At 43.2% G+C, this 20,243-nt stretch overlaps 1 protein-coding gene and 1 pseudogene across 7 annotated transcripts in view; both read left to right on the top strand.

Annotated features, from left to right (window-relative positions):
- Positions 1–20,243, top strand: part of LOC139273333 (KH domain-containing RNA-binding protein QKI) — a 635,187-nt gene that overhangs the window by 74,975 nt on the left and 539,969 nt on the right. The window lies entirely within an intron of this gene.
- LOC139274359 (U2 spliceosomal RNA) lies at positions 7,278–7,515 on the top strand (annotated as a pseudogene).

The following is a 20,243-nucleotide window of genomic DNA, read 5'->3' as shown; positions in this document are numbered from 1 at the left end:
CACGTTCCCAGGTGCTGGTCATGGAGGTCTCCTAATAATTTGGACCTGAACTTATTTGGTATAACCACTCGTGCACCCCACATGATACAATCTTTATCGACTGATAATTCATTCCTACGAATGAAGAATGGATGAGTATCTTTGTCTGTTACCTGGTTTGACCATCCATTTGCAATATACTCATACACCTTTGACATCACTGGGTCACGTTTGGTTGCTCTACCAATCTCTTCAGCTGTGACTGGCAGTTCATCAATGTATGAAAAATAAAACACTTCTTCCCTATCTGGTGTAACTTGTGATGGGGAAGGCAATCTAGACAGTGCATCAGCATTACTGTGATCAACTGATCGTATGTATTCAATATCACTGACAAAATCAAAGCCCATCTCTGCATTCGGGCTGCAGCTAATGTTGGAACTGGGGACTTTGGATGGAGAATTGCTGTTAGGGGCTTATGGTCTGTAACGATGGTAAACTTACGACCATACAAGTATTTGTGAAACTTCTTGACCCCAAAAATTAATGCCAAAGCTTCCCTTTCAATTTGCGCATAATTACTCTCTCTGGCACTGAGAGTGTGTGAAGCAAAAGCAATTGATCTCTCCTCCCCACTACTTAATACATGAGAGATTACTGCTCCAACTCCATACGGAGAGGCATCACATGCTAGCTTAATCTCCTTCGATATGTTATAGTGAACTAACATGGTGCTCGCTACCAATTTGCTTTTACACTCCTTGAATGCTGTATCGCATTCTTTTGACCACTTCCAATGGACCTGTTTTTTCAAAAGTTCATTCAGTGGATGTAATACTGTTAGCCAAATTTGGTAGGAACTTCCCATAATAGTTCAAAAGACCCAAGAATGAACGAAGTTCAGTGACATTCCTGGGAGTGGGTGCATTTCTAATTGCATCCAATTTTTCCATGGTCGGATGTAAACCATCTTTGTCTACTCTACCCTAAGTACTCCACTGAGTTTTTAAATAACCCACACTTACGAGCAGACACTCATACTCTGTGCATTTCTAGCCGTTTGAGGACTTCATTCAATATGTTATGAATTTGTCTATTTGGTGCTGAAATTAGTATGTCATGCAAATAACATACTACCCCTTCAATACCTTGCAAAATCTGGTTCATCACCCCTTGGAATATGGCAGGGGCGGAAGACACTCCAAACGATAGCCTATTAAATTGATATAGGCCTAGATGAGTATTTATAGTCAAACATGACTTGGACTCCTCATCTCGTTCAAGCTGTAAGTAGGGATTCGTAAGATCCAGTTTTGAGAAGATCTGAGCACCAGTCAGTGTTGCGAACAAATCTTCTATATTCGGCAATGTATTGGGGACATTATCCTCTAGAACCTGGTTTACGGTTACTTTATAATCACCACACAATCTTACCTTACCATCGGACTTGGGTACAATAACAATGGGTGTAGCCCAATTACATCGATCTATCTTACAAATAATGTTCTCAGTCTCTAGTCTTTTGAGTTCTTGCTCAACTTTCTCCTTGAGTGCATATGGTACGGAACGTGGCTTGTAGTAAACCGATCTAGCGTCCTTATGTACCCTGACACTCGCCTTGAAGGCTTGGATTGGACTGCCCGATTCGCAGAACACCTTCGGATACTAATTGATAACCTCATTGTTGATGAAAATCTCACTTCCACACAGAAAATCTTACTCCAATCCAGCTTAAGTGAGCTCAACCAATTTCTTCCTAGTAAGCAGACTTGTCTCCTTTCACTACTATTAGAGGCTAGTTCTGAAATTGATCTTTATATTTCACCGGTATGGTGATACGACCTACCACAGGAATTTTCTCTCCCGAGTAACCTCGCAGCTCTATCTTGGATTTCTCCAGTTGAAAATCACGCAATTTGTCGCAATATAGTGACTCCGGTACTACACTCATGGATGCACCCGTGTCAATTTCCATTGGTATTTTGAATCCCGCAACATCTATGTGGATTTTGATACTTTCCGAATCGCCGTCCGTTAATCTCGTGCTCCTGATGACGTGGGGGTAATGTACTGGCATGGATCGAGAATTGGTTGGCAGACAGGAAGCAGAGATTTGGGATAAACGGGTCCTTTTTGGAATGACAGGCAGTGACTAGTGGAGTGCCGCAGGGCTCAGTGCTGGGACCCCAGCTCTTTACATTATACATTAATGATTTGGATGAAGGAATTGAGTGTAATATCTCCAAGTTTGCAGATGACACTAAACTGGGTGGTGGTGTGAGCTGTGAGGAGGATGCTAAGAGGCTGCAGGGTGATTTGGACAGGTTGGGTGAGTGGGCAAATGCATGGCAGATGCAGTATAATGTGGATAAATGTGAGGTTATCCACTTTGGTGGTAAAAACACGAAGGCAGAATATTATCTGAATGGTGGCAGTTTAGGAAAAGTGGAGGTGCAACAAGACCTGGGTGTCATGGTTCATCTGGTATTGAAAGTTGGCATGCAGGTACAGCAAGCTGTTGAGAAGGCAAAAGGCATGTTGGCCTTCATAGCTAGGGGATTTGAGTATAGGAACAGGGAGGTCTTACTGCAGTAGTACAGGGCCTTGGTGAGGCCTCACCTGGAATATTGTGTTCAGTTTTGGTCTCCTAATCTGAGCAAGGACGTTCTTGCTATTGAAGGAGTGCAGCGAAGGTTCACCAGACTGATTCCAGGGATGGCTGGACTGACATATGAGGAGAGACTGGATCAACTGGGCCTTTATACACTGGAGTTTAGAAGGATGAGAGGGGATCTCCTAGAAACGTATAAGATTCTGATGGGATGGGACAGGTTAGATGCAGGAAGAATGTTCCTGATGTTGAAGTCACCAGGGGACACAGTCTTAGGATAAGGGGTCGGCCATTTAGGATGAGGAGGAACTTCTTCACTCAGAGTTGTTAACCTGTGGAATTCCCTGTCGCAGAGAGGCGTTGATGCCAGTTTATTGGATATATTCAAGAGGGCGTTAGATATGGCCCTTATGGCTAAAGGGATCAAAGGGTATGGCGAGAAAGTGGGAAAGGGGTACTGAGGTGAATGATCAGCCATGATCATATTGAATGTGGTGCAGGCTCGAAGGGCCGAATGGCCTACTCCTGCACCTATTTTCTATGTTTCTATCAACTCGTCCTGTTGTTGTTCTTCCATGCTATGTAGTCTCTTTGGATTTCTACTCATAGCTTTGAACGCTTGACTCATAGCTTTAAAAACTGGTTTACCCTTCAGTCGGCATGCATTCTGAAGATGCCCAGTCTTTCTGCAGAAGAAACGCTCTGCCTTCATGTATGGACAACTTTGAGCAATGTGTTGTCCCAGGCATGACTTCGACGTTCTGTTAGAATTTCCAGTTTCTGAGCCCCCACCGTCTTTTACTTTGAACCTGCAGGTGATTTACCTCGGTTGACTGATGACCGTAATCATTATTTAATTCTCGGGAATAATATTCGGCCATGCCCATCAACCTCGCTGTCTAACAAGCAATCTCAAAAGTCAAGTCATCAGTCGTCAATAACTTCCTTCTGATCGCATCATTTTTCACCCCACAAACAAAACGATCCCGTAATGCTCGGTTTTGAAAGTTTCCAAAATTACAGTGCATCGATAGCTTTTTTAATGCAACGATGTAATCACCGATACTTACATCAGCCTTTTGATTCCGAATCCCGAAACTATAGCTTTGAGCAATTTCTAACGGTTTGGGGTTATAGTGCTGATCCAACTTCATTAAAATCTCTTTAAGCATTGTGTCCTTTGGCTCGTCAGGCACAAGCAGATTTACAAGGGTTTCGTACAATGTCGGACCTGCCTCCGATAAGAAGATCGCTTTCTTACGTTCCAACACAGCCCGGTCCTGGACTGCATTGTCTGGAACTTCGATTGTTATTTACAGTGCAATACATTTCTAGCCGATCCACATATGCTTTAAAACATTCTTGGTTGTGTCGATATTCCCCCAAATGTCCAATTACACCGCCATTTTAATCTCTAGCTGTTCACACCGTGTGCTGTATTTTACCTCGGATTTTGTAGCTTTTTCCAAAGACAGAAACTTCCAAAGTCTCTCTGTTGGCTGGCTGAATCCTTCACCAACAAAATTTAAGCTTTAAATCATCCGAAAAATCCCATCTCGCCGCAAATGTGACATCTTGACAGAGCACAGCACACACAGCTCCTAACATGGCAGGCAGCTCTCTCGGAAGCCTCTGGAATCTGCCTGGTTCTGTTTATTATTAACCCTGCAGTTGCAGTACACAATACGTCCACATCCACAGTGTGGAGCTACAAACATTATAAGCTTACAGACATTACAGCTGCAAAAGATTTTTTTTAAACTTTCACTTACCATTTTTTGCAGGGTTTCTTACTTATCGCTGATCAAAGGGCTGCTCCAGCTGATTTTTTCCCTCCGCTACAGAACACCGCTACCACCAAACTGGCGGTTTTTTTAGTCTTCCAAGCCGGCGATCCGCTCCCCATTGATATTTCGAAACTGCCAGCGGAACACTTTGATGAAACTTGGTGGTTTTCAAGCAAAAAACAGGAATACCACCGAGAAACGGGACCGAAATGGTGATCAAATTCCAGCCCATTATAAATTTTTCGTAGCCAATCTTTCCAATTCTTTGTCAGATCACAAACGCCAGAGGTCACCTTGCACACATCAAGGATCACTCTGCGCCAATGCTCTTAGCCAAAAGGCCTAGAGCCACTGCACCGTTCCTGGAAGTACTGCAATACCAGGTTCGTGCCATGGAGGTGGATGGGTCAGGCCCCCCACACACCTCCGTGGAGGTGGATGGGTCAAACCACCCCACCCACCTCCTATTATAACTTGCAAGTACTTCCCCCAACTGGCAGTATTATTAATGATGAAGACTGCAGCCTTCTGACTTATGGGTGGCTGACATCTGAGCAACTTCTAATCAAATTAACATTACCCAATGGGTAATGTGAGAATGCTTTTGTACACTGGTGTACCACAAGAAGATTAGATGATAAATACTGCAATCCTTTTAACACTGTTGTGACTTTCTGACCATTTCCACAGTTGCAGCTAACTTTGAATTACCAGGAATATTATCTGTACTTGCGTTACATTCTTTGAAAATATAATGTGTTCTCATTCTTACCAAAGGAATATAGTATGCGACAAGTACTGTGAAGCAGACTCTGCTCACAAAGGGTTAATTCTCTGCCTGCTGATTTGCTGGAGAATGAGTTGTCATGATTCCTTTTAAATCATTTCCTGTGACACATGAAGTATGTGTTGGGAGGGGTGCTTATTAATTCATCAGTGTAGATGATGTAACCTTCATTAGAGGAGGCATCCTGTCACTCATGGAAATATTTGTTCCTGTTTTGTGGGTTGCTCTGCTTTTAGGGGAGGGGTAATTCTTTAAGTTCCCCAAAGGCTAGTTTATTTCAAAAAATAATTGGAGCAGAAGGAGTACAAGCTATGCTGTATAATCTTATTATCTGCTCTGTGTTTTGTCCATGGGAGGGCCAGTGTTTGTCAGCTAGGATTTGGTCTTGTCATATTCCACCACCACTCCCACCCCTGCCGCAAGTCAAGTTGATGGGACTGTATCTCCATGGTGTTACAGACCAAACAGTTTTTCTCTGTCTTTGTCACAAAATATTTTTGATGCTTTCTCTTGAATGCTGAAAAGTAGGATGGAAATGAGGTACTATCAGTCAGTAAACTATGAAGAGTTGTTATTAACTGGTTTGGAGATCTGAGAGGAGCTAGCAGATCCTGTTCAAACAGATTAGCAACTGGTTGAAATGATGAGAGCTGTCAGCTCGACCTCCCCAATGAAATCACACCCGTGTATATATAGAAGCAGCATTCATTTTTTCATAAATATTGAATTGGCTCCATTATCTCACTGTTACAGCAGATTAAATTAATTGAAGATGTGCACAATATAAAATTGAATTGGTAGCTCCATGTTTCACAATTGGTGAACAGCGACACTGTGGCGATATTTTTTGTGATGAGCACTCAGTGTTGCTGTAATGGCATTAATTATTTTTGGTGACTGATTTTGGCTGTGGGTATAGATGAGTAGTGATGCACAAAGAGAAAACAGATGGGATACTGAAATTTTGCTTAGTACATTTAGATTGTGCAGCAGAGCCATTTGAAAGTGCATAATGATGCTATTAGATTTTTTTTACAGTACAGTAGCCATTAGTATCAGGTCGGATGAATTAAACACCACGTAGGAATTGGAACATCCTTTTTTTTTCCACTATGTAAATTTTTATGGCAAAATAAGCAGATACTGCACCACATATAACCTTTAAACTTTCATTTGCATCAAGCACTTTACACATCTGCTGACTTTTTGAATTCCAGTTAACCCTGTTGAATGAGATAACCAAAAGATTATTTCTCTCAATTTTCAAGTGAAATTTTTACATGAAGGCACAGTCGAGTTTCAATAAATATATACTTGATTTCAATATGAAAGGGCAGCAATTTGTCCCATTTGGTTTAAACTTTAGTTCAGTGATGCCTTATGTTAGAGGGTCCAGGATACAAGAGTTTTTTTTACAAATATATGTAGTCGGTGCTGTGTTCATTTAACATCATTTGGTGTGCCAATTGAAGACATCTGGCAATTTGGATAAAATAGCTGTGGTTAGTAATGACATCATGCCGTCCACGTGTGTTGGTATGTTGCTCTGTCTGGGATGACAATTGGTGCTTTTACGTAATTAGTGAGCTTAACTGGGTGGAAACAATCAGCCCAGCTCTTTTGAAACCTGCAGTATTCGAACTGGATAGTGTAGCACAGAATATTCTTGCATTGCCAAACATTCCAGTCGAGGCCTGTATAAAGACTAAGGGTAAAACTTTGGTTAGTCTGATGGCAGCAGTTAAGATATTAGTCTGGTTTCCTACTTGTATTTTTTATGTGGAGGCTGCTGCAGGAAATTTCTTAAGTTTTAAAAAGTACTCTGCCCCTGCCAGGATGATGCAAGAGCCAGACGACGTTTCTTCTGACTTTCTAATTCGGGCTACATTTTTGTTCAACTTTTTATTTTAAAGTGTTCTATGACTTATGAGTAACAGTGATATATAATTCATACTTCTGCACTGGATACATCAAATTCCTATTCCGCATTGATGTTATCCAAATGGAATTAGCAGTCATGAATAAACAGTTGATGCGTGCTGATGAACTTCACCATGTGCATGCTGTTCTTCCGGGTGGAACACTACTTTGTAACTGAGGAGCATTATCGTAATTCTCATCTCGGCCTGTTGGCTAAGATCATGCGTAACTGACCTGACAGGGGAGTAACCATGACCCCAAAGTGGTTCTCCCTGGATCAGGAAGGTGGTTCTCCTATGTTTTTTGGAAATAGGAGGTGGGTGGGGTGGCTTGACCCATCCACCTCCACGGAGGTGTGTGGGGGGCCTGACCCATCCACCTCCATGGCACGAACCTGGTATTGCAGTACTTCCAGGAACGGTGCAGTGGCTCTAGGCCTTTTGGCTAAGAGCATTGGCGCAGAGTGATCCTTGATGTGTGCAAGGTGAACTCTGGCGTTTGTGAATTGGAAAGATTGGTTACGAATTTAAAAAAAAAAAATTCTCACCTTGCAAGTAGCACATCATGCAAGTAGCACTCACCACATCATGGAATGCTGTCAACAGCAGCTTCGACAATCTCACCCTGAAAGAATAATTGCAGTGGCAGAAGCACCTCTGGGTATATTCTGCTTCTAGTTCTTCATGCCAAAAAAGGTGGAATTTCTCTTACCAGAATGTTGGAAACCTGGATGAGATTCCAGAAGATTTGAATGTACTGGAAAATAGAGCAATTAACTGGCTGTGATCAAGCAGGCTTCAATGCAGACGCAGGCATCTGCAGCCAATGGTGGTGATTTAAAACTAATGTCTTTTTATAAACGCAAAAGTTTGTCACGTGAAAAATTGCCATCACCAATGTTGCATACAGTGTGACAGATGCTGTGATGGTTGACTGCATTTAGAATGTCTGGCAAATGCACAAAAAACTGTATTTAATTTGGGAGCTCTTTTAACCCCAAGCCCTGCACAAGCTGGAAAGTTTAATGTGCGATATAGTGAGCAAACACAATGTCAGCTGGCCTCATCAAGCTGTGTCATTTACTAGGCTCTTGAAAGTTGCACTCAAAGCGATGGGAAACTGCAATGTCTCAAGCCTTGGAGACTTAATGACCACTAAACGAATAGGAAGGCTATTGTAACTACAGTATGTTAGGGCTCACTTTTCCACACGGGCGATTTTTGGCGCAGTTGAAGAGTTACGTCCGATTTGTAGCCCGACTGCGCCAGTAAAAAAAAAAGTTCAGAGTTTCGCCAGAATTAACTTTTTGAATTTGGCTTTGAGCTCTGTGGGTGGAACTTAAGGCATGCGCCAAAAACTGATGTTGCCAGGGTAACGAAGGATGCTCTGAAGGGATGAAGCTGGGAAGGGAAACTGACCAAGGGCCGAGGATGGAAACTGCTGATGAAGGGCTGGGCTGGAAACGGAAAATGACAGTGCTGCTATTCCCAGCCGAAAGGACCCCCGCCGGTGCCACTCCTATCCCGGGCCGAATGGCCCCCTGTCCCAGGTACCGGTGCTGCTCCTATCTCGATCCGAAAGGCCCCTGGTGCCGCTGTCATCCCGGGCCGCATGGCCCCCCCGCCCCCGGTGCCGCTGTCATCCTGGGCCGAAAGGCCCCCGGTGCCGCTGTCATCTCGGGCCGAAAAGCCCCCCCCCCGGTGCCGCTATCATCCCGGGTTGACTGGCCCCCCACCCCCGCTGTCACCTCGGGCTGAATGGCCTCCCCACTTGCCCCCGGTGCCACTGTCCTCCCGGGCCGAATGGCACCCCATGCCCCCAGTGCCGCTCTTATCCCTAGCCAAAAGACCCCCGCTCCAGCCGATGCTGCTGCCCTCCCGTGCCGAAAGGCCCTCCCCCCACTGGTGCCATGTCTTCAGTTCGGCCAAAACAATGGCGTCTTCTCTCTGACGATTTTCTCTTCGCTGCGAAGATTTCCTTAAGTGTGCGGAAGGTTTTTCAGAAGGATGTAATGTACTGTTTTAGAAAAAGATCGTTCTTGGCCAAACTCGCTTAAATGTCCAGAAGTGGCGCACCCAGTGACGTCAAAAAATCAGGAACTAAAGAAATTGGACGTACCTATTTTAGAATGGCGCAGAAACTTTGTCGAAACTTGCAGATTTTAGTCTGCTCAAAAAAATGCATTGTACGCCAAAAAAAGGCGCAGAATGGTGGCAAAAATTCAGCCCAATTAGTATGTGACATATGCTGGGTGTGTGTGCCCTCAAGAACTTTGTGTACAAATTCAGCAACCATCAGTTACGCCTGAACTGATTGTATGAATTCTGGGAAGATTTTGTTGAGGATTTGATCTGCTTAGTTTTTGTTGCATTTTGCTGGTTTCACTGATAATCCTTTCATAGCTGATGACCAATTTAAAAAAAAAAATACTGTTGCTTTTCGGAGAGTATTTAACCTGGGCAGTGGGACATATTTCCATTTTGACTTAGCCTTGGGCAAGATCAAGAATGGCATGGCTAGTCAACAAAAAAGTCTTCTACTCTGTTGCAAGCACCTCCTTTAACTTCAATTCCAGAAGAGCACCCTTTGTACTTTTTCCAATCATCCATTTAAGTGAAATCACCAGTTTTTGGGTGACTTTGTGCTAAGGGTTCAGGATGAGACTGCTCAATTCAATTTCACTGGAAACTCTTGAAGCCAGTAGAGAGGGAGAGAAAGAGAGAGAGAGAGAAGACTTTTATCCTATCTGGATTTGAAACCTATTTTCATCGGTGAAAGATAGGAGCGCCAAAATCATTGGTACAATTTATTGTCCAGGTTTCTTGTACAGGAAACATTTTAGTTTATTTTTGTGGAGTATTTCTTGGTGCCTATTACTTCAGTTCACAATGTACTGTTTGGTTGCCTTCCCAATTGTAGGATAGTGCCTGTACTCTGCCCCTTTAGCTTCCAAATCCAGTATTTCTGAAGAGCGTCAGTGCTGTATATTAATTTTATTGTGTCCGAGTTAATTGGTTTACTCATTTCCACTCTTCAAGCCAGATCATGCTTGTTAGTAGCTTGTTAACACACACTGGTTAACTATTGGCCTTTGTACTCTTGGGCTGGAAATAGAGAATACCGTAGAGGCTGTGGTGTGATCACAATTAAACAAGTGGACCTGACTCTGTCATACAACAAGCATAAAGCCAGCCATTTTCCCATGATCTTCAATTGTAGAAACCCCAACATTAGCTGGGTCAGCAATATCAACGCAGTCAGTGGGTACCGTGTAATGAGTGGCTCACCTGACCTTTCAAAGCCTCTCCACCATCTACAACTATTTTGTTGCAACCAATCAAGTGCCCCCCTGATTAAAAAGGGTGGGGGGGGGGGCACACACTCCAAAAACTTCAAACAAGTGCCCCCTTGATTTTTTTTTTGAGGGTACCAGAAACACAAATATATACAAGTGCCCCCTGGCTAAAAGTGTGGGTGGGGTGGGGGTGGGGCGGCACTAAACCCAACACAACAAACAAATTAAACTTTGGCAGTAACTTAAATCAAATCAAAATTTGGTTGCCGGGGGTGATGATGCACTCCAGTCCCTCCGGCGCCCACCTCTCATGGAAGGCCATGAGCGTACCGGTGGACACCGCGTGCTCCATCTCCAGGGACACCCTGGCTCGGATGTAATCGCGGAAGAGAGGCAGACAGTCGAGCTGAATGACCCCCCTCGACCGCTCGCTGCCTGGACTGGCTGATGGCCACCTTGGCCATGACCAGGAGCAGTCCTATGAGGAGGCCTTCTGACCTGCCCGCTCCCCTCCACACAGGGTGCCCAAAGATCAGGAGTGTGGGACTGAAGTGCAACCAGAATTTGAGGAGCAGCCCCTTCAAATATTGGAACAGGGGCTGCAACCTCGCACCTTCAATATATACATGGAACACGGACTCCTCTAGACCACAGAAATTACAGGCGGTCTGGGAGCCCGTGAACTGACTTTAAAAATTATTGCACGGGACTGCTCCGTGCAACACCCTCCAGGCCAAGTCCCCAATAAATAAGGGGAGGACTCCCGCATATAGAGTCCTCCATTGGGGACCCCCGCCTGCTCTGGATGGGAAGATGGTGCGCCATGGCGTGTCCGGACGGCAGACGAGGATGGCAACGTGGAGAGTGTGCAAGAGCAGCCCGTACAGGAATCCCCTCCGCGCACAAATGAAAGGCACGGAGGGGATTTTCCGGAGGAGGCTCAAGTCGTGAGGTGCCAGCTCCCAAGGGAGGTTTTCACCATCCACATGGCTCAAGTGATTGGAGAACTGTTTTTGATTTAGTTGTCAGTTTAAAAAAAAATTGCTTTACACATTTGAGTCTTCAATTGTCAATGATGTTTTTTCTTTTATCCTGCTTTCAGTGGAGTATGATGGCAGTAATGTAACAGCTGATGTGTTATCTGTGGAAAAAGTGGTATCCCATTGAGGCCACATCCATTTTATAATAGGGTTCTGCACTGCCCCTTGAGCTTTAATCTGCTTCCAATCTGCATTCCAACATAATGGAATATCGAGTATTCTCCATAATGGATGGATTAAAGCTGTTGATGTTTGATATGAATATCACATCCTATCTCCAGAACTGTTGTATTCTATCACTTGTAAATTCAGCAAATACAGAGTACAATGAAGGTGACGTGACAAATCTCTTGCCTGCAGCAGTTGGAATGCTGACTTTGCCATGAATTTATACCTACCATTGCAATCTCAATTTCATTAATGTCTAAATGGGCAATTACGGAATGCAGCTTGTTCTCAAACAGTGTGGTTTAAAAACTATTGAGCATTGCTTTCTTGTGTTTGAAACTTTTGTTATCTGGAAGAAGTGGTGAAGATACTATTTTAGTTACCAATTCAGGGACAGTTGAATATTTTGATTTTTCCATCTTGGAAATTCCAGTGAACTTCACACATACTTATTTCTTGATCTTTGCAAGGTAATGTGTGCAGCAGATAAGAGCAGTTGCATTATCAATACTTCATGGAGTGTAAAGATTAGTTAGATCACTGACCTTTTCCACTGAGCAAGCTTCGAACAGTATTACTTTCAGTACATTATCTTTTATTTCCTGCATAAATTAACTGTCAATGGGAAAGTATGTTGGTAAACTATAATTCATTTTCACGGAGTTGATATTTTGTGACTTAAAATCCCTGTTTGAGGATGTGCTCTGACTTGCCATTGATGTACAGCTTAAATTAAAGTGACACTCAACCTGAATGAAGGCTTGAAATATGGTACACATGATGCTTGTCATAATCTATGATTTATTTATCTGTTTGCTTACAGTCGCTGTTGACATCTACAAATTTTTTTTATTTCTGTACAATGTATGGTAATAGTGTTTACTTTTTGGGGAAAATTGTTGGAGAAAGAGGCTTGTCTCTGCATGCAAATTTGTACTTTTGGAGCAACTAAATGCTGTTTGTATTTCTCGTCTGTAAGCCATACTGTACTCTGCAAAAAGCTTAATAGTACCCTGCTGTATCTGATTAAAAGGGAGCCAAGTCCTTAACAAAGCTGATCATGATTTATAGTCGTTAAATCTTTTATTCTCTATCAAGTAATCTAATTATAATTTCTCAAGGTAAGCTGAAAACCGATGAGATTCTATTTATCATCATTAGCAAAGTGGTTTTAGCTATCCAATCGTAGCTAGAGGATAATGGCGCCTCTTCCTGCTCCCGCAACATTACCTCTGGAGTCCCCCAAGGATCCTCGACCTCCTGTACATCCTCACACCTTTCACCCCATCATTGGTGGCTGAGCCTTCATCATTTCAGGCCCTGCACTCTGGAATTCCTTCCCAACCCTTTGAGCCTCTCCACATCCTTCTTTTTCTTTAAGACCTACTCTTTTAACAAGCTTTGGGAACCCCTCCTAATAGTTCCTTTTTTAGCTCAGTGTCGCTTTTTCTTGTGAGTATGCTTCTGTTGGGGATTATTTTCTTATGTTAAAGGCATTATATAAATAAAAACATAGAATGAAGCAGCACAGAAGGAGGCCATTTGGCCCACCGTGCCTGGCAGCATCTCTTTGAAAGCAATCCAATTAGTCCCACTCCCCTGCTCTTCCTGCAGAGCCCTGCAAATTTTTCATTTTCAAGTCTATACAGAATCAAATTATTTTTTGAAAGTCACTAATGAATCTGCTTCCACCACCTTTTTCAGGAAGTGCATTCCAGATCATCGTCATTCGCAGCATAAAAAATATCTCCTTATCTCCCCTCTGGTTCTTTTATCTATTAGCTTAAATCTGTGTCCTCTGATTACCAATCTTCTTGCCAGCAGAAACAGTCGCTCCTTATTTACTCTTATCAATATCTCTCATAATTTTTGAACATTTCTATTAAACCTCCTTAACCTTTTCTCCTCCAGTTTCTCTAGTCTCTCCCTTATTCTCCAATAGGAGTTCTTGTTTGTTTCCATACTAGGATAGACTTTATAAATATGGAAAGGAGAAGAATTTGATGTAGTGAAGGGCTCTGAACTTATAGATTGTGCTCTTCTCCACCTATAATCCTTGCCATAGGCCCTTGACACTGTCTTTGAGTAAATAGACTGATATGTCAGTATCTCATTATAAGTAAATAGAGACTGTATACTCTGTGCACTCTTCAGCAAATTATTTCAATTTCCTGCCCAGAGATGTATGAAACAGAAGGATAAATATACTTGGTATGTGGGCACCTGCACCCTTGTTGCATTTCCCATTCATTTGACTGCAAGTAAATGTTAAGTCGCATCACTGTCACTTTGTGTTAGTTGAAGCTGTATGAGGATTCTATAAAAATTCTCTCCAGTCTTCCCAACCTCTATCTTCCCTATTCGGAGCAAAGTTTTATTTATGATCCTATTCTCCCCACAATCTTAAAACTTTAGAAGATAACTTCACTGGTGCGTTTTTAAAATTTTTGACTGCAGTGTCCTGCCTGTGTTTATTTCTCTTATTGTTTCATTTTAAATTAATTAGTAAGCAGTGGTTTTGTTGATACGGGTTCTTTTTCCCTCAATCTGTTTCAGCGAATACACTGAGGCGAACACCAAAGCAGCTTATAACAAAGCAGTCTTTATTATTTGTTTCACCGGCCGGGACTTATCAGAACAAAGGGACGTTCTCCCTCAGAGTGCGCCCACTTCCCTCGGACAAGCCCCGTTACAATGTAGGGGCGCAACGGTTATACACTTTCAGTACGTAATACAATTGAGGGACATTCAGTTCACCCTATCCTTTGTGATCCCTCCTTCCCTTTGTCCACTCATGAGCCGATACCTGGCCTTCCTTGCCCAATTAGATACGGGCAAGTGGTTATAGCAACTTTTTCTCACAAAGAGCTTTCTCACCCATTGCCTGTAAATGTTACAATTTTACTCGCGTGACTAGTAACTAAGACCTTGAGCAAGTCTGTTATTTGTGCTGATGTTGTAATATTTGCAGTCTGACATTCTTTTAGTTATTTTTCCATGATTCCTTTGTTCACTTTACTGTCTCTGTTGCTTATACATTTTCTCACATTCACATTTTGAGCAGAGGATGTGCTGAAACCCTTCTCAGTTTACCATCCTCCTACAGTGTCTGCTGCACCCCACTGAAGAGTAATGTAGCTATGGAAGCATGTTTACTGTTGGGATTTAATATTGAGAAACATGTTTTGTAGCATCAGTTTATGAGACTACTTGTTCCCATCTCCCTAATCCTCACCCTTCCTGCGCTATTATCATCACACGTTCCCTATTGATTGTATAACCCTTACCTTTCCCCATCTGTGCTGACCATATTCTTTATCTTTTCAGCTTTCTCATATCGCTTTTTATATTTTCCCCTTTACAGCTGGCCTTTCTCTGTTACCCTTTTCGGGGTGCAACACGAAAGCTGCAATTACAGTAGTGACAGGCAGCTGTTTACATAGAAAAGTTCCCATTATAAACATTTATGTAGGTGATTTCCATTGACTTGAAAATGTTACTTAAAAATTGTGGTAACAGGAAGTAAAATTTGTGGACAGAAAGTGTGTAACATACTCGACATTTTTCTGTACCTATTATCTATATCGATATTCTATGAAACAAAAGCTTCAGTTCAATTACTGTCTGTCATTGCATCTCTCTCGTTTCTGTATCTTAATTTAAAAAAGGAAACAGTAACAGTAGAAAAGCAATGGCAAACATTTAAAGAAATAATTCAGAATTCACGATGAATATACATTCCATTAAGGATAAAAACACCACGGGGAAAATGGTCCAACCGTGGCTAACGAGAAATTAAAGATAAGGCTTATAATGTTGCCAAAAAGAGTGGTAAGCATGAGGATTGGGAGGATTTTAGAATTCACCAAGAAATTGATAAAGAAAGGGAAAATAGAATGTGAGTAAACTAGTGAGACATAAAAACAGACTGTAAAAGCTTCTACAGGTATGTAAAAAGGAAGAGATTAGCACAAGTAAACATGGGTCCCTTACAGGGTGAGACAGGAGAAATTATAATGGGGAATAAGGAAACGGCAGTGAAGTTAAACATGTACTTTGTGTCTATCTTCATGGAAGAAGATGCAAAATATCTCATGGAAATAGTGGAGAATGAGGAACTGAAAGAAATCAGTATTTGTACAAAAATGGTACTAGAGAAATTAATGGGACTGAAAGCTGATAAATCCCCTGGACCTAATGGCCTACCTCCTAGGGTTTTAAAAGAGGTGGTTATAGAGATAGTGGATGCATTGGTTGTCATCTTCCAAAATTCCATGGATTCTAGAATGGTTTCCGTGGATTGAAAGGTAGCAAATGTAACCCCACTATTTAAGAAAGGAGGGAGAGAGAAAACTGGGAACAGACCAGTTAGTCTGACATCAGTAGAAGGGAAAAGCTAGAACCTAGATGTGGTAACAGGGCACTTAGAAAATAATAATAGGATTGGGCAGAGTCAACACGAATTTATGCAAGGGAAATCATGTTTGACAAATCTGTTAGTTTTTTGGGGTAAGAATAGATAAGGGGAAACCAGTGGATGTGATGTATTTGGATTTTCAGAAGTCATTCGATAAGGTGCCACACAAGGTTATTAAACAAAATTGGGGTTTGTGGGATTAGGTTAATATACGAGCATGGATTGAGGATTGCTTGACTACAGAAAACAGAGTAAATAAATAGGTCATTTTCCGGTTGGATGGTTGTAACTAGTGGGGTACCGCAAGGCTCAGTGCTTGGGCTTCAGCTATTCACAATCTATATCAATGATTTGGGTGAGGGGCCAAATGTAATTTATCCAAGTTTGCTGATGATACAAAGCTAGGTGGGATTGTAAGTTGTGAAGAGGATATAGACAGGCTAAGTGAGTGGACAAGAACATGGCAAATGGAATATAGGGACCCAAGTTTCCACCCTCTAAGAACGGCGCACCTCCATAAGGTGCGCCGATTTTTTGGAATAAAAAGGGCGCCTAAAACTTACTTTGTGATTGTGCGAGCTCCTCAGGACGTCTTCGTGCTCGGCGTGGTACAGCACAAGGGGTTGGGGGCGGAGCCAGTGCCGGGACCTCTGCACATGCGCGCTAGAGTGTGTGCGCATGTGCAGTAGCTCCTCGCCCCTGAGGCTGCGTGGGAGGGGCCCGAAGCACGCAACCCTTAGCCCTGGCCGAATGGGCTCCCCGGGCGAAGATCAGACTCTGGCCTCCCTCCCTCCCTGTTCAGCTCCTGCTCTCCCGCTTTCTCTCTCTTCTCCCCCCCCCTCTCCACATCCTCGGCGGGGCCCGTCCACCCGGCATCTTGCTGGGAGCGGGCCCCGCCCAAAATCTTCGCCGGCCAGGCGTCGATGGCGGGGCCCATTCAGCCCCTCCCTTACCCTTCTTTCCACCCCTCCTCCCTCCCTCCCCTCCTCCCTCACTCCCCTCTTCCCTCACTTCCCCCTTCCCCCTCTCTCCCCCTACCCTTCGCTGACATAAACAGAGAGAAACACAGAGAGAGAGAGAGAGAGACACACAGTGGGGGGTGGCCCGTTGCAGCACGTTGTTGGAGGGCTTCCCGGTGCTGCAGTAGATGAGTAGAAACTTAATTTTTTATTTATTTATTTTTTTGATTGATTTATCATTTATTATTGATGGCCCTTTATTTGTAAAAGTGAAGTGTTTAATGTTTGGAAACCCCCCTTCCCCCTCTCTTTCCCCCCCCCCCCCCAATCTCTCGTTCCCTACGCCTGATCTATAAGGTTTTTCTGAGCGTACAAAAATATACACTTACTCCATTCTAAGTTAGTTTGGAGTAAGTTTTCGCTGCCTAAACTTGCAAAACAGGTGTAAGTGGCTGGACACGCCCCCTTTTGAAAAATCTGTTCTAAAATGAAACTGTTCTAACTCACTAGAACTGGAGCAAACTAAATGCTGAGAATTGCAATTTCTAAGATGCTCCATTCTAAGCTAGTTGCTCAAAAAATATGAGCAACTTGGGCTGAAACTAATGTGGAGAAATGTGAAGTTATCCACTTTGGCAGGAAAAATAGAAAAGCAGAGTTTTTTTTAATGATGAGAGATTGGGAAATATTGGTGTTCAGAGGGACCTGGGTGTCCTTGTACACGAATCACTGAAAGTTAACATGCAGGTACAGCAAGCAATTAGTAAAGCAAATGCTATGTTGACCTTTATTGCACAAGGATTGGAGTACAAGAGTAAAGACGTCTTTCTGCAATTCTATAAACCTTGGTGAGATGAGACCTGAAGTACTGTGTGTCTCCTTACCGAAGGAAGGATATAGAGGATTTGCAACAAAGGTTCACCAGACTGATTCCTGGGATGGGGGGGGACAGTGGGGGGATTGACCTATGTGGAGAGCTTGAGGAGACTCAGCCTATATTCCCTAGAGTTTAGAAGAATGAGAGGTGATCTCATTGAAACAAATAAAATTCTTACAGGGCTTGACAGGGTAGATGCTGGGACTGGGAGGATGTTTCCCCTGACAAGAGAACCTAGAACTGGGATTCATAGGGGTCAAGTTTCGGCCTGAGTTGCTCCTATTTTTTTGGAGCAACTGGTTTAGAATGGAGTATCTTAGAAATTGCAATTCTCGGCATTTAGTTTGCTCCAGTTCTAGTGAGTTAGAACAGTTTCATTTTAGAACAGATTTTTTTCAAAAGGGGCCGTGTCCGGCCACTTATGCCTGTTTTGCAAGTTTAGGCAGCGAAAACTTAGAATGGAGTAAGTGTAGATTTTTGTACGCTCAGAAAAACCTTGCCTACACTTAGAAAATCAGGCGTAAGGAAGAGAGATAGGAGTGGGGAGGGAAGTTTACAAACATGAAACACATCACTTTTACAAATAAAGAGCTATCATCAATAATAAATGATAAATAAATCAATAAATCAACTAATAAAGCAATCAAAAAATTAAAAAAAATATTAAAAAATCAATAAATAAAAAATTAAGTTTCTACTCACCAACTGCAGCACCGGGAGCCCTCCAACAGCGTGCTGGGACGGGGCCCCCCCAGTGTGTGTCTCTCTGTCTCTGTCAGTGTCTCTCTCTCTCTCTCTGTCAGTGTCTCTGTTTCTGACAGCGAGAGGGGGAGGGGGAGGGGGAGGGGGGAGAGAGAGGGGGAGGGGAGAGGGAGGGAGTAGGCTAAACGGGCTCGGCCGACGAGAAGCAGCCAGGCCGAAGACTTCGGTCGGGTCCGCCCCCCCGCAAGATGGCGGGCGGGCGGGCCCTGCCGAAAATGTGGAGAGGGAGCGGACTGGACCTGAAGGGTAGGGGGGGTGGTGGGGGAGAACCGGAGCAGTAGCTGAGGGGTGGGGGGAGAGCCAGAGCGGGAGCGGGAGCTGGGGGTAGCCGGAGCGGGGAAGGGGGAGCAGGAGCTGGAGCTGGAGGAGGGAGGTGCAGTCTGATCTTCACCACTCCAGTGAGCCCATTCGGCCAGGGCTAGGGGTGGCGTGCTTCGGGCCCCTCCCACACAAGTGCAGACTGCACCGGGACCTGGCTCTGCCCCCGATCCCTTGTGCTGCGCTACGCCGCGGGCCTGGATCGACTTGAGGGAGTGAAGAATACAGGGGTAAGTTTTTGGCACGGTTTTGAGCGTGGAAATCAGGCGGGGCTGCGCCGTTCTAGGCGCGGCCCGAAACTAGACCCCATAGTCTCAGAATAAGGAGTCAGCAGTTTAGGACTGAGTTGAGGAGAAATTTCTTCATCCAAAGAGTTGAGAGTCTTATAATTCTCTATCCTCGAGGGCTGTGAGGCTCAGTCATTGAGTACATTCAAGACAGAGATCATAGATTTTTGGACACTAAGGGAATCAAGGGATATAGGGATAGTGCAGGAAAGTGGAGTTGAGGTGGAAGATCAGCCATGATCTTATTAAATGGCGGAGCAGGCTTGAGGGGCGAAATGACCTACTCCTGCTCTTATTTCTTATGTTCTTCTGTTAATTGGTCAGAAAAAATGGTAGAACAACCAGCAGACGAGTGATGGCAGATATTTAAAGATGAGATAGGCAAGATAATTAGGGGGTCTGCAGTACGACCCCTCTAATGTAGCAGTCTTTTTAAAATCTTTGTTCTTTAACTACGTTGACTCTCTGATGTCAATCCTTATGTGTTCCCTTCTTCATCAATGTTGTCACTCACCCTCCCTTTTTACCTATTCTGTGTGTCCTATAAATATTATAACTTGATATGTATCTTTACCACTCTTGCCCAGTTTGTGACCAAGTTTCTGGGCTCAATTTTCCCCAGTGATTTGCGCCTTTTTTTGGCATAAGTTTAAAAAAATTAAAGTTTCCCCAAGAAATGTGCGCCAGCGTAACTCCGAGTTAGTTACGATTTTTTAAAGGTTTTTTTTTGTCATGATGTAACCCGATGTCTGTGCCAGTTTTTGTTAATTAGAGAAGTTTGCCCAAAAAAGAATTCTCCATGGACCAGGTTTAATGTTTGGACCTGTTCCATAATGTTGTGTTGTATTAATGGAACAAATGATGGAAATGATTCTTGTTTACTTCAAAAGTTGTGTTAATAATCAAATAAAATAATGTAAATGATTCAGTTATAATTTAAAATATATTTTATTCAAAAGTTTAACAAATATTTGTACTTACAAGAATATTTATAAAAGTTAATTTCTCAAACTTTAAAGTTTCCACTTAAGCTTAC

The sequence above is a fragment of the Pristiophorus japonicus genome, chromosome 9 (genome assembly GCF_044704955.1).
Source record: "Pristiophorus japonicus isolate sPriJap1 chromosome 9, sPriJap1.hap1, whole genome shotgun sequence".
NCBI classification, from domain to species: Eukaryota; Metazoa; Chordata; class Chondrichthyes; family Pristiophoridae; genus Pristiophorus; species Pristiophorus japonicus.
The sequence above is the reverse complement of the archived record's forward strand: the minus strand, read 5'-3'. Positions and strand labels throughout refer to the sequence as shown.